The sequence below is a fragment of the Tursiops truncatus genome, chromosome 18, assembly GCF_011762595.2.
Source record: "Tursiops truncatus isolate mTurTru1 chromosome 18, mTurTru1.mat.Y, whole genome shotgun sequence".
Lineage (NCBI taxonomy): Eukaryota > Metazoa > Chordata > Mammalia > Artiodactyla > Delphinidae > Tursiops > Tursiops truncatus.
In genome coordinates this window covers 7,275,243-7,292,436 of record NC_047051.1, presented here as the reverse complement: position 1 = coordinate 7,292,436, position 17,194 = coordinate 7,275,243, and the positions used below count along the sequence as shown (strand labels likewise).

Below are 17,194 nucleotides of genomic sequence, written 5' to 3'. Positions count from 1 at the left end.
CCTCTGACGATTACCTTCATTTGTAAAATAATCCTACCAACTGGACTGGTGGGATTGGGGTCCTCAAACTAAAGTGTAGTCCCTAGGTATATGCAGTGCGTCTCTAGGTGCATCTCTGCTTTAAGTAGTTCTTTTCATGTTTTATAAAAACACTGCTTCTGGAATATAATGTGTTTTAAGCAATTTAACAAATATAAAATGAGCGTGACACAGGACTTCCCTGGTGGTCCAGTGGGTAAGACTCCGAGCTTCCACTGCAGGGGGCACGGGTTCAGTCCCTGGTTGGGGAACTACGATCCCTCAAGCCTCACGTGCGGCCAAAAAAAAAAAAAAAAAACTATTAAAAAAAAAGCAATGGCTTATAAGCCCAGGTACTGTGCTGTTTACCAGTATTATCTCATTCAATCCTTACAAAAATCCTGTAGTTATTCCCATTTTACAGTTGAGGAAACAGAAGTTTAGAGAGGTGAAAGCACTGGCCAGTGGCAGAGCCAGGAGCAGTGTCAAGCCAGTGGACTCCTCACTCTTCAGTGTAACAAACCTTCGTTAGCTGTGCCAGGCACTTTGCTAGTTGCTGCTAAAAAAAAAAGTAAGATACAATTCCCACCCTTAGGACTTCACAAAAAGAGAAAGGGTTGAGAAAATAAATCATTGCCCTAGAGTATGTAACATGCAATAACAGTACAATGGCTTCACAGAACAAGGAGTGATCAGCTCTGCTGCAGTGGGTTACCAAGGACTTCTCAGAAGAACTGACACCTGAGCTGGATCTGAAGAATGAATAGTTCTCCAGGAGAATGTGGAGGGTTGGGATGCACAAGGAGAAATTCCAGACGTGGGCAAAGGCGAGGAAGAATGAAACCATGTGACCTACTTCCGAAATTGCTAGTGTATCCTGGTGGTTCTGCGTGACTGGATCCTGGGTGACTGGGAAAGATAAGAGGGGGGTCTGGAAAAGAAGCCAGGGGTCCCATCATAAAGGGACTTGCAGGACATAATGGCCAGTTTGGATTTATCCCATAAGTAGGGAATCCATGGAGTTGTTTTGAGCAGGAAAATAACAGGGACAGAGTTATACCCAAAAAAGATAATTTTAGCATTCAAGTGGAGGATGTATTTGAGAAGAACAAGAGGAGAGCAGAGATACCAGTCAGAAGACCACATCGCAACCCAGATGAGTGATGTCAGGGGCCTGAGGTAAGAGGCGAAGCAGACAATGTGAAGGTACAATGGATAGATGAGACCTGCTGACTGATTAGATGTAGGACATGAACAGGAACAGATTTAGAATGACTCTTGTATCCGATTTAGCTTGTTTGGATGATGGTACCACTGACTGCTGTAAGGAGGGAAAATCCAGTATTGGCCAAATTAAGGCTGAATTATCTGTATTACATCCAAGTATATAGAGACATCCGAACACACGTGCATACATTGCAGTGTCGTGTTGGGCACGTGCACGACCTACCTGTGGGGCGACTCCCTAAGGCAATGATTCTAGGGAGACAGGAGTAAAACCAGGAGGGAATAGTGAAACGGATCTTCTATAGAACAAGTGAAAAATGCCTAGAGAGCCAAAAATGGGGGTAGCTGGTGCACTCAGCACAGGGTGATGTGGGAACCGTGCCCACAAGGTGAGCAGACTATCTACCACAAGGCTTTCCCAGAGCACCTTTACCTTGGCCATGGTCGTGACGCTCTTTGTCTGGCTCAGAAATCTGTTCTTTTGTTAATTACCATTATTGTTGGAGCGGAAGTGGCTCCATTTCTCAGCAGTGGCCTTACGTTAACCAAGCTCACCGCGACGGATCACTCATACACACGCACACACCCGAAGGCAGTGCGTCCATCTGCGGGTGGAGCTGTACTCCTGCCTGGCTGACCAGGACCCCTTCTGTGGGAAACCCAACTGGTCGGAATTTGCTCTGGGTTTGTGAGGGGCGAAGGGGATGGCTGGGTGATTCCAGCGTTCACTTGCGTCAGAGCCTGAAGGCTCACGTTCTCCCGTGTCCGTGGAAAACCAGAACGTTTTACATGTATAGTGCTTGTAAACATACACCTGAAACAAAGTACAACGTTAATTAAAATACCTAAAACACTGCCAGTAATCATATAGCTAAAGAAAATTAGTAGATCACGTTTTCCTCTTTTCTATCTGCCATAGCCCATCGGTCATCAAGAAGCAAGTAACATAAAAGGGTACATAGCTGAGCTGCTAAGCTGGCGCGGGGATATCAGCGGTATTTAGGTACAAACAGGGCGATGGGCCTCTGGAAGCCACAGCAGAGAAAACAGCAAGGTCAAGGAGGGCAGAAAAATCATAGCTTGAAAGGAACAGGCAAACTGGGGCCAAGTAAGTTTAGTAACAGCTTCCAGAGGGATTTATCCTTTCTTTTTTTTTTTTCTCCTCCCAGAGGTTTATTCTTTGCAAAACACTTTTATGTGTATTAATCTCATTTTAGCTCTGACACAATCCAGCAAGGGAGGCAAGGTGGGGATTCTAAAGAGGTAAAGGATTTGAGAGAGATTTATGATGTAGAAACAGCAGGATTTGATGACCAATTAATCTTCTGGTTGAGGGTGAGGGAAGAGGTAGGATGCCCTGCCCCCACTCACTCATTCACTCACCAAAGTACTCATACAACAAATCCTTCCTGAGGGTCGATGACGTGCCTGGTCTAGGCACTGGTGCTAGGTTTCCAGATTCCCGGCTGGGGCTACCACATAGATGATGGTGCCGTTGCCTGCATGGGAAACGGTGGAGTATCCGATGCGATTGTCCAGGTCTCCACCCTGTGAGTTCAGGCTGTCTGTGGACACCTGGGGGCAACTGACAAGTAGGTAATTTTACAGAAAAGTTTGGCTTGTTCAGGGAAGCGGTCTGGGATATGAAACAGATTTGGAAATTATTAGCCTCTAGGTGAAAGTTAAAACCGAGAGTGGATTAGATGACCCGAGAGATCTTGGTTAAGACACCTAACGATGCCGAGCGTCAGTTTCTTTCTGCGGGGAATGAAGAAGATAGCATCTACATCACAGCATTATCTTAGGTCAAATGAACATGAGTGGGCCTGGAAAACAGCAAAGCATTACATAAATTGAAAATATGATTGGGAATTCCCTGGCCGTCTAGTGGTTAAGACTCTGTGCTTCCAATGCAGGGGGCGAGGTTCATCCCCGGTCGAGGAACGAAGATCTTACATGCTGCACGATGCAGCAGAAAGAAAAGAAAATATTATTACTGATATTTCGTCACTATAGTATCAGCATCTTCTCTAACCGAACAGCTTAGCAAGTTCCCCAGAGAAGACCAAAATTTTGCACTAATATTCCTCTCTCATTATCATCACACCCCCAGGCAGAGGTCAAGAGCCAAATAGGAATAGGTCTTGATATCTGGGCTTTGAATAGAAATTAAGAATAAGAGATTCCGAAGTGTTTTTTTTTTTTTTTTTTTTTTTTTTTGTGGTACGCGGGCCTCTCACTGTTGTGGCCTCTCCCGTTGCGGAGCACAGGCTCCGGACGCGCAGGCTCAGCGGCCATGGCTCATGGGCCCAGCCGCTCCGCGGCATGTGGAATCTTCCCGGACCAGGACACGAACCCGTGTCCCCTGCATCGGCAGGCGGACTCCCAACCACTGCGCCACCAGGGAAGCCCTAATCTTTATTTTTATGCATGATGTTAGTATAACTAACTCCATGGGTTAGGACATGACTGGGAATAGAAAGGGACACATTTACGCTCAATTTTAAATTTTTTATACAGTATGGTATGGGAGCAGTGGCTCAATGCCACATTCAATGAGTCATTGAGTTTTCTGGCTTGTGTTAATTGTTGCGTAGGTATGTCCACTGTGCAAGTAGTCACTGTGTCTCAGAAGTTAAACTGGGGAGAAAGACGGGTCACCTTGTGCTAGAAATTTGCTTAATCTACTCTCAGCAAAGCACGGTGGGCTTGTTTCATGAAATTTTAATTCATAAGGCCTAAAAATTCAAACTGCGATGCTAGCCTTCCTTTGGTGTGAAGAATCAGTTTGTGTTTCTACAATGACAGAAATTAAAGGAATCAGCTCCTTCTTCCCCTCATTCAGTCATTCATCAAATGTTTATTGAGACGTTTATATGTGCCAGACATTGTGCTCATGGCTAGGGACACATGCATGGTTGAAGAAAAAGTCCTTGCTCCCAGGAATCTTCCAGTCCAGTGGAGAAGACACCAGGGTTAGGGTCAGGGCTCGCTTCCCACAGGTGCTGACACTGAAACTGAGTCTGAAAGGCTCAGCAGGAAGTGGCCGGTTGGATTAAGGGTTGAGATCCCGGGCAAGGGAGAGAACCACAAGAGAGAACTCAGTAGGGCACTGGGAGAAGTTCCTGTTGTAGTGGGAGGTGGCGTTCTTCTCAGTGAGCAGCAGAAGCTTGGACTGAGAGGTCGTGAGGCTCAGAAGGGCCCTGCAGGTTGTGCTAAAGAATCTGGAGTTTTCCCATGAAAGTGAGGGGAAGCCTCCTGAAGAACAGGAGGTAGGCAAGCACTCTGACCCCTTGCTTTTGGAGGGCGGCCACTGTATACACTGAGCTACTCTGAGAGCACGGAGGGTTTTGTTCATCTTTGGGTCCCTGTTGCTTTCCCACAAACACTTCTGAGCACCTTCTGAATGAGCAGCCTGAGAGCCAGGGATGCAGTAGAAAGACTCGGCCTCTGGCCTCGGGGCTTCAGCCGCGCTGGAAGAGAGGGATGCCCCACACACCGCACCCACCGGCAGGCGGGCGTACACTGAGCACACTGCTGGTGAGTCAGCACAGGCATGGCAGGCTCTGTGACTTGGCAGGGAAAGTGGCAAGTTCAGGAACGTTTCCTGAAGATGGTGAGGCTTCAAAGAAGGGAGAGCTGGGGGAGCAGCCGCCAGAGGAGGGCTGGAGGTGGGCAGTCGGGGCGCGTGTGGACGGATAGATGGCATTTGGGTGTGTCGCAGAGGACTTGCCCGTTGAGAGGCAGAAGGGCCGCTGGGCAAAGCAGAGGAGGGGGCAGGAGGGCGCAGGGTGGAAGGAGACACGTTGACCAGGAGCAAAAAGGACACATCCTGGGCTTCCTGGTGGCACAGTGGTTAGGAATCCGCCTGCCAATGCAGGGAACACGGGTTTGACCCCTGGTACGGGAAGATCCCACATGCCGTGGAGCAACTAAGCCCATGCGCCACAACTACTGAGCCTGCGCTCTAGAGCCCGCGAGCCACAACTACTGAGCCCGTGAGCCACAACTACTGAACCCGCGTGCCTAGAGCCTGTGTTCCACAACAAGAGAAACCACTGCAATGAGAAGCCTGTGCACTGCATCAGAGAGTAGCCCCCACTCGCCGCAACTAGAGAAAGCCCGCGCACAGCAATGCAGACCCAGCACAGCCAAAATAAATAAATAAATAAAGGTATTAGGAAAAAAAAGGGCACATCCTCCTAAGGTTGGAGGGAAAGGTGTCGGGATAGATGAGGCCACAGGTTGGTGTAAAGAGGGACTTGGGGACAGACAGGATTTCACCAGAGGTTGGTTCGGTCAGTCGGGTCACAGTACCGTGTCCTCAGCAGCACCCTTGGGTGGTTCTGGGAATGCATCTTACCTGTCCTTGGGCAGTGCCTGCTCCCTCTGCCTCTAAAGCTATGTCAAGCAGCCAGGATGGAAGTCGGCAGATCTTAAAGGCTTCTGCCACTCAAAGGCCCCACTCCCGCTCCCAGAGGCCCCTGACGTCCCCGCCTGGGAAGGGGGTGGGAAAGGGCCTGGCTCTGCCTCCTGACCTTTTCCTGATTCAGAGCTTTCACTCTCTCCCTTTGGGCCAGTTTGGTATTTCTGTGGAGACTTTTCTTCTCTCCTGAAATCGGTCTCCTTGTTGTCCTCAGATTACTGCCCAGAGTAGATGGAAGAGAGTGAAGAGAAAGGCAGGATCAGAAAAGCAGGCTTGACCGTAAAATGATTGGGACTTCCCCGGCGGTCCAGTGGTTAGGACCATTGCAGGGGACGCAGGTTGGATGCTGGGGAAATAAGATCCTGCAGGCCGTGCGGCACCGCCAAAACACACGCGCGCGCGCACACACACACACACACACACACACACACACACACGACAGACTATAAAATGACTGTGCTCACTGAGGGAATTACAGATGAAATGAAGGCTTCAAAATAATCCAGTAAGATGAAGTACGGATGAAAACAGATCAGCCAGTGTGTTGGGAATGGTTAAAGCTGAACAGTGGGTACACAAGGTTTTATTACACTCTTCTCTCTACTTTTGCATGTTTGCAATTTTCCATAATAAAAAGTTGAAATAGAATAAATATAATAAAATAGTTGGTATTTGAAAATACTGTGAATTTACAATAATACTTCATTTTTGCCAGTTCATGTGAATAAACATATTATTTACCAGTGTAAAAAACAAAAATGCAGGAACTGTCTTAAGAGAACACTGCTGGTTTGGATTTCTCCTTCCTCTCTCACTTCCAGCTCTGGCTGTTGACAGTGCTAAGCTGGCATTTTCCCTCCTTGGTTTTAATCAGAATTCATTCCTTCTGTCTGAGCATACTTGCGAGAAAGGGCACCTTCCTCTATCTCTGTTGTGAATTTGAAAGGCTAACCCTGATTGTAAGGAAGTTGCATGTAAACCTAACCTAAACCTTCCCCTAGACTAAGCTCTTCCTTCCACCCCGGCTGTGACTTTGAAGTGACAGGGATTTGCTGGTTGTCATACTTGTTTTTAAATTACCCCCTTGGGCGTCTCTAAAATCCTTTCTTGTCCAGCTTTTTCATAGGTCTCTGATGTTTTAAAAAGGGACTAAAACTTCTCCAGCGCTGAAAAGATGCTTCAGTAATAAGCATGCAAAACCAATCTGAGATTATTTTCAGTTGAGACTACATTGTGATTGAGACGCTCAAAGACAAGTAAGTTTATGACTCAAAAGATAAGGAACCAACTGGCAACAACAGCAGATGTTTTGGGTGGAGCGTGTGGCCCAGGCTGGGACAGAGTCATTCACACTCAGCCTCCCAAGTATTCCCTCCAGGCCTCCCCACTCCTTTCCACCTTCTTAGCGACTCTGCATTTTCTTCAGGGGCATTTAAGGTTACTTGACATCTGACTCAACCCACCTCTCAACTCTTATCTCAAGGTTTCCTTCCTGGGAACCTTCCTTATTGCCTAAATCATTCTCATTCCTCCACTGGTGGCTGCCGCAGTTGTTTTCCCTCCTACGAGCTCCCTGGGCTCAGCTGTACCCTCCTTTACCTTTGCAGTACTATGCTTCACACCTGGGAGGCTCCCCCAGAAAGCCTAGTGACATCAGCCACCCTGCAGAATGGGAGCAGCTCAGGGTGAGGACCGCTGATGAAACCCGTAGACTGGCGACAGAAATGTTACTTTTCTAATAGTGGAGGAGCATTCTCCCTAAAAGATATAGCATAGAATATAATAATGATTTTATGTTATTTGTTCGTTTGTTTTTATTGTGTGCTAACTAGGAGCCAGCCACTATGCTAAACCCTTTACCTGCTCTGTCTGACTTTTTTCCTAAACCACTCCCTGTCCTTCACCCCCTTCCCTAGCATTCTATCAAATCAGTTGAGAGTGTGGACTCCGAAGCCAGTCTGCCTGGATGTGAAGCCCAGCTCTGCCTCTTTTCAGCTTACTGGTTTCGTAGACAGATCACCTGATCTCTTGTGCCTTAGTCTCCATGTCTGTAAAATGGGTATGATAACAGTAAATACTTCATGGAATGGTGAGGACTTAGGAGTTACTGTGTGTTCAGCTTTTAGAACAGTGTCTTGCACGTAGTAAAGGTTAAATAACTGTTAGCTCTTAATGTTATTATTTCAAGACACTCAAAATTGCCAGCTTTTTGTGTGTTTTAAAATATTTTCTATAACTTTTTTTTTTCCCAGTTCACTTTTGGACTCAAGACATTTTGTAAATCAACTAACTTCTCTTCGTCTGTTGAAATAACAGGGTTACTATATTCAGTCCTAATTGCTGTCTTTCAGCATCCTTTTTCTAAGGAATCTGACAAGGGAGACGGAGCTAGGACACATTCCTCTCTTTGTAGAAAGTAATCGCAAATCTGTCTATGCTGACATTGAGAGACAGTCTTCAAGGTTTAGTCCTAACTGAAAAATGAAAGTTATATATACATATATCTGTATATCACCATAATCTAGATAAGTGAATTTAAAAATAAATTATAGATATAATACATATATTTATAATTTTAAACTTCACTTACCTAGATTATGATGATGGTTGCACAAACCTGCAAATATACTAAAAATCATTGAACTGTACACTTTACAGCAAGTGAATTTTTATTTTTATTTTTTTGGCCGTGCCGCTAGGCATGTGGGACCTTAGTTCCCTGACCAGGGAGTGAACCCTGGCCCACGGCTGTTTTAAAAATCCTTCCTAGGTAAGCTGGGCCAAAGTGAGACAGCGGCATGGACATATATACACTACCAAACGTAGAATAGCTAGCTAGTGGGAAACAGCCGCATAGCACAGGGAGATCAGCTCGGTGCTTTGTGACCACCTAGAGGGGTGGGATGGGTGGGGTGGGAGGGAGGAAGACACAAGAGGAAGGAGATATGGGGATATTTGTATAGCTGATACACTTTGTTATAAAGCAGAAACTAACACACCATTGTAAAGCAATTATACTCCAATAAAGATGTTAAATTAATTAATTAAAAATCCTTCCTAAGGTAAATAAACAAAAACTCTGGAGGAAAATACTGCTAAAAAGGTAATTATTGCAAAAGAACTGAGATGGAGCAGGCCTCCAGGAGGAGAACTTTGATTTTTTCATTCTATATGCTTCTGTATCTGAATGTTTTATAATGAAGCTATATTTATGTGTCATTATATATTTTTGGTCTGTGTTGTTCACTGCTGTAACTCTGTCACCTAGATCAGTACCTGCACATAGCAGAGGTTCAATACATATTTGTCGAGTGAATGGATAAATAAATAAATTACATTTTAAATGTAAAAAAACGGTGTGCACAAAAACTTGATGGGTTTGTGTATGGCTCTCACAAACTTGCTAATTTTAAAAACCCATTTCTAAGATAGATTTATGGAAGTGACGCTTTTCAGCAGTTTGAGAACTATTCTTAGAATACTCTGAATGGGACCTGGCTTTAAAAACATGGGCTCTGAATTTGATTTTTGGCTGCAGAAATTGCCTATGAAAGGAGTTTCCACAGTATATCTTTGAATCAGTCTGTTATAAAGTATGTACAATAATTTATTTTTCTTATCCAGTATAAGAAAATAGGTGCTGTAACTGAGGAACTGTGTTAAATTGTGATTTTATTTGTATTCGTATTGCCTTTAAATTGCCTGATTGAAGTTTTTCTTAGACAAAAGTGGAAATAAGTCTATTGGTAGTTTTCAATCTAGGTTAAAATCTGTATTTGAACTTGCCCCTCCCTGATAAACTTGTTTTATGTATGTTAAGGTAAATACTTGTCGATATGTGTCTAAAATGCTAGAATAATATTGTCTATATTAGCATTCAAACAGTTACTAGTCATGTTATGACTAGTTACAGTATTCAACATTTTTTCTTGCTGTTTGCTGAAATGGAAGTTGTTTGCTGTTTTTATTTACTGCATTTAGTAATGCATAAAATAATAATATCTTGATTTTAATCTTATTTTTCCCCTAACACAGAGGTTCTTAAACCTTTTGGAGGCCACAAACCCCTTAAGGATCTGATGAAAGTGATGAACCTTTGCACTAGAAGACTGTACACATTTGAAATTGGTTTCAAACCTCAAGTTAATAACTCTTTCTCAATCATTAAAATGAACGGAGATATTCATAGGTATCTTCACATCCGTATATTTAACTTGAACACATGGAATTTGACCAAGGCTCCTAGCTTTGTATTGATGGAGACTTTCACATTTAACCTGTGGCTCTTGAAGCTATCAAATTCCCTTATTAGAATATCATTCTTGCTTCTCCTGGTATAAGGTACTCAGGTGACTCTAGGATGATTGGCAGATGAACTGCAGGTTCACATTAACCAAAACCCCAGTGGCTTGGGGCAGAGTTCTGTGTTCTTCGGGTAAAGTCATTACATAATTGGTTAAAGGTGATGTAACTAAAGGATTGACTTCTCAAGATTCCGTTTTGGTCTTATGATAGAAGAAGTTCTAGACTAGCAACGATGGTTTTTAAAGAAGAGGGAGTCTACAGTTAATTAAGACTTATTTCTCAACTTAGTGCTTCTGTGAGAACAAGAGGAGGGAATTGTGGTTTTTGAGTGTGGTTTGGGGGATGCTCGTGATAATGGAAAGATCATTGTCGGGACAGACCACGAGGCTGAGTGAAAGACAACGATACCGAGAGAAACACAGTCTGAAACAAGGACAAAGAAATGGAGAAGATACTGAATTCAGAATTAAGGATGGCTGAGAGCTGCAATTCTTGAAAAAGGACGACTGAGAGATTTTCAGGGGAAGAGCCACCCAATGTGGAGATCAGAGATGCAACGGGGCCCATCTCAGACCTAAGCATACCTACCATTCAGTTATAATTAGTAGGGAGAGGAAGGGGTTGGGGTCATTTCTGATATCATCTTCAGGGCAAAGAATTTGCTGCTTTCCTACACAAAGAAACTTTTCTCCATAGTGCTGTCCTTAAGGGCGTAGCGTGGGTGATGACAGGGGAAACTGGCAGGGGACACCAATCCCAGCAACCTCCACAAACCCCCAGCATCTATTACCGCTCTCAAGTCTCCCCCACTCCTGCTGGATCCCAAAGAGATAAGGAAAAGCATATGCGAAGATCAGTTTCAAATGAAGACCATTGAATTTGTCCAACCCAACGTCCCTATTGACCTTCAGAGGATATAATTTTGCAGGTTAATGAAAACGGAGTAAGTGGTGAATCCAAGGAAGGAATAAATGTTGAATAATCATTTGAGATGTTCAGCTATGAGTGAGAAAAAGAGAGATGGGTTGGTGCGGTGGTATTGAACAAATATGTTTTCCACATTGGAGGGTCCTGGTTGTATTGAAAGGAGGAGAGGAAAGAGCCAATGGAAAGAGCTAGGGGATAATTTTGGAAAAAGAAGAGATGACCGAGGTCCTTAACGTCCCTGTCTAGGATGGAAGGGAGAGAAGGCTGAATGCCACGGAGGGGATAGTTTTCCCATGTGGAGGAATATTCGCTCTGAATTTCTAAGAGGCTCTGAGAATGATGACAGTGTTGGTAGTGTGTGTGTTAGGAGGGTGGGCGTCTTTGATCTGATGGAAGGAATGTCTGTATGGAGGATTATTAAGTAATGATCAGCCTGAAGTTGACTGTAAAGGAAAAAAGTACCAAAATTTGTTCAACTGTCTTTCCTCTTAAATGACTTGAAGTTTCAAGGAAATTGCCTGGAAAAGCAGTCCTTCTCCTCTCCCATTGAATATATTGTACTTTACTTTAAAAATCCAACAAAAAAGATGCAACATTTCTTTTATGAAGAATCTCCATGGAAAAAGGCAAGATAAGTGACTGTTTTCTTGGTCCATTTCCCTGCATGTTTATTTATTTATTTATTTATTTATTTTTGGCTGCGTTGGGTGTTCGTTGCTGTGCGTGGTCTTTCTCTAGTTGTGGCGAGCGGGGGCTACTGTTTGTTGCAGTGCACAGACTTCTCATTGCGGTGGCTTCACTTGTTGCAGAGCACAGGCTCTAGGCATGCAGGCTTCAGTAGTTGTGGCACACGGGCTCAGGAGTTGTGGCCCGCGGGCTCTAGAGCACAGGCTCAGTAGTTGTGGCGCACGGGCTTAGTTGCTCCGCGGCATGCGGGATCTTCCCGGACCAGGGCTCGAACCCGTGTCCCCTGCATTGGCAGGCGGATTCTTAACCACTGCGCCTCCAGGGAAGCCCTCCCTGCATATTTCTTGATAAGGCTTTTCCTTGATGCGCAGCATCTGCACTGCCAAGCACTTTAAGATAAATGCACTTCCTGGATGTGTGTGTTCTACGGCAATTGCCAACATTTCCCGCTTCTAATCACTGGCCACAAGTGCCCCGTAGCTATCAGGGATAGAACTGACGGTACGAGGAGGAGACCTGTGTGTGAGACTGTGCATGTGGGCAGATTGTCGAAGAGGCGCTTACTTACTAGGGACTGGAGTTCGGTAGGTAACTGACTGATAGGAGGCCTGAAGGGAGGAGTGGGTGTGGACATGGCCTGCATTTGCTATCAGGAGTGGTCAACATTTAATAAATAGGCAGAATTGACAAGGAAGAAATTCTCTCCTATCTTCACCCTCTTCCTTCTTTTGGCCACCCCGTCTTCAGATGCCAGATGGTGTCATTAAAATTTACTTGGAAAAAAAAACACCTCTGAATATTTGAATTTACTGCAAGTTAATATACATCAGCTTTGGAGCTAAAAAGGTTAGTGGCATGTCAGGCTGCATTACAGTAATAGAGCAGCAGAAGAAAGGAGATGGTAATCCTACCTTCCATCTAGAGGACTAGATACTGTCCCAGGCGTCCCATTTTTAGAGGGATACTGACCAACTGGGATCACAAGCAAAGAAGAATAGCTGGGGCCACCATGTTCTCCGAGGAATGACTAAAGGCCTGGAAAACGGAGACCCAGGGAGTATCTTCAGATACTTGAAGGGTTGTCTGCCATGTAGAAGAACAAAGTAGTTATTATTCAGTGTTGTTCTGAAGGGCAGAACTAGGAGAAATGGGAGGACGTGACCAGGAAATATATACTGGATTAAAATAAAGGAATTTCAGCTAATGAGAGGTGGTCAAAAGTGGAACGGGAGAAAGTCTGCAGAACAGCATTAGCCATGGTTCCCATTTTAGTTTGCAATTGTACACGAAGTCTTTGAGCAGCGCAGGGACAGAAAAACCACGCTGGCAGCAGATTAGAAGGTGCGTGAGAGAAGTAGGCAAGGATGGCCAGTTAACAGACCCCTGAAATAACCCAGAGCATTATTTCAGTAGCAGCGGGCCTTCCGAGTCACAGATGACCCCGCCATCCACTGACGGACGAATGGATCAGTAAAATGTGGTTTAGGCATACAGTGGGATATTATGCAGCCTAAAGAAGGAAGGCAGTTTTGACACATGCTACAACATGGAGAACCTTAAAGACTTTATGCTTAGTGAAATAAAGCAGTCACCAAAGGGCGAATACCGTCAGACTCCACTTACATGAAGTACCTAGAGTAGTCAAATTCATAGAGACAGGAAGTAGAATGCTGGTTACCAGGGGCTGGGGGAGGAGGGGAATGGGGAATTGGTGTTTAACGGGGACAGAGGTTCAGTTTTGGAAGATGAAAACGTTTTGGAGATGGATGGTGGTGATGCTTGCACAGCAGTGTGAATGTACTTAATGCTATTGAGCTGTACACATAAAAATGGTTAAAATGGGGCTTCCCTGGTGGCGCAGTGGTTGAGAGTCCGCCTGCCGATGCAGGGGACATGGGTTCGTGCCCCGAGTGGGAAGATCCCACATGCCGCGGAGCGGCTGGGCCCGTGAGCCATGGCCGCTGAGCCTGCGCGTCCGGAGCCTGTGCTCCGCAACGGGAGAGGCCACGACAGTGAGAGGCCCGCGTACCGCACAAAAAAAAAAAAAAGGTTAAAATGGTAAATTTCATGCTGTGTATGTTTTACCATAATTTTTAAAATACACTTCTGAATTTTTTAAAAAGGGAGAGAGAGAAATTTGTGAAGGAGGAGGGCTGAAGGTAGTTACCAAGCTATTTAGCTTAGCTGATCAGGTAGATGATGAGGCCATCAACCAAGAAAGAGAACGTTAACCAAAGAGAGAAATAGGCGTGGGAGGGGAAGATTATGAGCTCAGTTTAGAAACGTGAAGTTTGAGTGGCCTGAAGAACATTCAGGTGGAGATTTTGTAAATAACAACTTTATTGAATTTTACACAATAAGTTGCATCTGCTTAAAGTCTACAATTGAAAAAGTTCTGAGAGCCACATGTACCCATGAATCCGTCACAGCCAAGATACTGAACATTTCCATCATCCCAACCCTCCCCCAGACAAGGACTGGTATGATTTCTGCCACTTACAGGTTAGTTTGCATTTTCTAGAGTTTTATACGATGGAATTATATGGTATGTGGTTTTTCTGTATCTGACTTATTTCACACAGCATAATGGTTCTGAGAACCACCCACGTTGTTGTCTGCATCAGTAGGTATTCCTTTTTGTTACTAACTGATGCTCCACTGTATGGATACTTCACAGCTTGTTTATCCATTTATTAGTTATTGGGCATTTGGTTTGTTTCTAGTTTGGGGCTATTACAAATAAAGCTACTATGAACATTCCAGTGAAGTCTTTGTGTAGACACCTGTTTTCGTTTCTCTTGGGTGAATACCTTGGAGTTGAATGACAGGGTTGCATGTTTACCGTTTTAAGAAACTCTTAGTAGGACTTCCCTGGTGGTGCAGTGGTTAAGAATCTGCCTGCCAATGCAGGGATCACGGGTTCGATCCCTGGTCCCGGAAGATCCCACATGCCGCGGAGCAACTAAGTCCGTGCGCCACAACTAGTGAGCCTGCACTCTAGAGCCTGCAAGCCACAACTAGTGAGCCCACACGCCACAGCTACTGAAGCCCTCGCACGTAGAGTCTGTGCGCCACAACAAGAGAAGCCACCACAATGAGAAGCCCGCGCACCGCAATGAAGAGTAGCCCCACTCGCAGCAACTAGAGAAAGCCCACACGCAGCAGCGAAGACCCAACGCAGCCAAATAATAAAAATAAATAAATAAATAAATTTGAAAAAGAATTCTGGTTTTGGACTTCCCTGGTGGTGCAGTGGTTAAGAATCTGCCTGCCAATGCAGGGGACACGGGTTCGAGCCCTGGTCCAGGAAGATCCCACATGCCGCAGAGCAGCTAAGCCCCTGCGCCACAACTACTGAGCCTGTGCTCTAGAGCCCGCGAGCCACAACTGCTGAAGCCTGCGTGCCACAACTACCGAAGCCTGTGTGCCACAACTACTGAAACCTGCATGCCTAGAGCCTGTGCTCTGCAACAAAAGAAGCCACCGCAATGAGAAACCCGCGCACCACAATGAAGAGTAGCCCCCACTAGCCGCAAGTAGAGAAAGCCCGCGTGCAGCAACGAAGACCCGACACAGCCAAAACTACATACATAGATACATTTATTTTTTTAAATTTCTGGTTTAAAAAAAAAAAGAAACTCTTAGTTTTCCAAAGTGATTGTACCATTTACATTCTTATCAGCAGTTCAGCATCTTCCTCAACACTTGGTATTATCAACTTTTTAACCTTAGCCTTTCTAATTGGTGTGTAGTGGTATCTCACTGTGGTTTTGATTTGCACTTTCCTGATGCCTAATGATGTTGACCACTTTTTCATGTGCGTATCAGACATTGATGTAATTTCTTTTGTGACGTGTCTGTTCAAATCTTTGCCCATTTAAAATATTGCCTTGGTTGTCTTCTTGCTGAGCCATAATAGTTCTTTATATATTCTGGATACCAGCCCTTTATCAGATTTATGTATTGTAAATATTTTCCATTCTATGCTTTATCTTTTCTTTTTCTTAACAATATCTTTCTAAGAGCAAATTTTAAATTTTGATAAAGTTCAGTTTATCAATTTTCTTTCGCATGAAATTTTGTTTTTGTGTCCCTTGTAAGACACTTTTGCCTCCTTCAATATTGAGTAGATTTTTTTCCCTCTGATTAACTCTAGGCCTTTTCTAGTTTTACGTTTCGCATTTAGGTTTATCACTCTTTTTGAGTTAATTCTGTGTATTATGTGAAGTAAGGGTCACTGTTCATTTTTTCCCCCAGTGGGTCTGTAGTTGTTTCAGCAGAATTTGTTGAAAAGATTTTCCTTTCCGCCACTGAACTGTCTTACTACCCTTGTTGAAAATCAGTGACCATATACATGTGGGTCTCTTTCTGGAGTCTCTGTTCTGTTCCAGGTGGAGGTATCGAATAAGATGTTTGAAATAGGATACTGGAGCTTTTTTTTTCTTTTTTTTTTTTTTTTGCTGAATATCAGCAATACATCTTTGCCCAGCCCACAGAGAAAAGCATCTCTCTTCAGGAAAGCCTACCTACCGCCATCGAGTTTGCTCTTCAATTCTTAAATTCTGGATTGAAATACATATTTCTTATGGGCTAGAATTAGAGCCAAGACCTACAATTATAAGGCAAAGGAAAATACGAAAACTTGGGTTTAGACTTGGTCAAATGCACAATGGCATCAAGTATTTGGGCTCCCTAATTGTTTACTAAACTTATTCATGTGTTATTTCTGTGGGAAAACTTACAGGAGAAAGAAATGAAGATGCCTGGAAAACATCTTAAGGATCTGGGAGCTGTCTCTGCAAAGACACTGAGGAATCCGGACATCAGCAGACTACTCAGCTTTTTCTTGGTCCTATTCATGCCACATAAAGTCATCTTCCAGGGCACCAGGATCACCGGCCGGGTTCTCCTGGCACTGGTGTAGGTGTGTGGGCCTTTCTGTCTCTAGACTCCGAGAAAAGCAAATCCTTCACAGACATGGATTCAACCACCATCTGAGAATAGGGCTCCTCCCACTTCACAGAGGTTCAAGAAATACTTTCGGTTACCACAGAGGTTCTGTCTTATTTCCCTCCATTTATCTAGGTATCAAGACCTGAGGAAAGAAGGAAACTGGTCCAAGATATTAAATTTATTATAAACAAGAATTTTAAATAAATATGAGGGCAATTTTGAAGACATAATAGAAGAGACTATGAAATTCAGTTTTAGTGGCTCATTTAAAAGGAGAGAAAGATGGCTGAAGAACATGGATTCAGAAGTATGTGACCCAGTGGACCCAGGGGATCTAAGTTCGTATTCTGATTTCCGCACACATCTTAGAAATGGTCACCTCTGTCCCGTATCTTAATGAGAGCTACACGTGCTATTAGGAGAACTGCATGATGTCTGCTTACCTATGCTTATGTAATAACAAGTAAATTTAAAATTATATTCTAGACAAATCCTTTCCCACTTACATATGCAGTGTTTTGGGGTTTTTTTTTTTTTGCTTTTACAGCTTAAATTGGTAAGAAAAATAAAGTCAATCAACTCAAGAATCAATCTTACGTCCTCCAACAAGAGTTTCTGAAAGTGCCTGGAAATTAAAGTTATAGGGTTTTG

General features: G+C 44.1%; 1 pseudogene; it reads right to left on the bottom strand.

Annotated features, from left to right (window-relative positions):
• LOC117308876 (pre-B-cell leukemia transcription factor 3-like) overlaps positions 1-16,126 on the bottom strand; it is a 77,844-nt pseudogene extending 61,718 nt beyond the window's left edge.
• Positions 16,127-17,194: the final 1,068 nt, after the last annotated feature.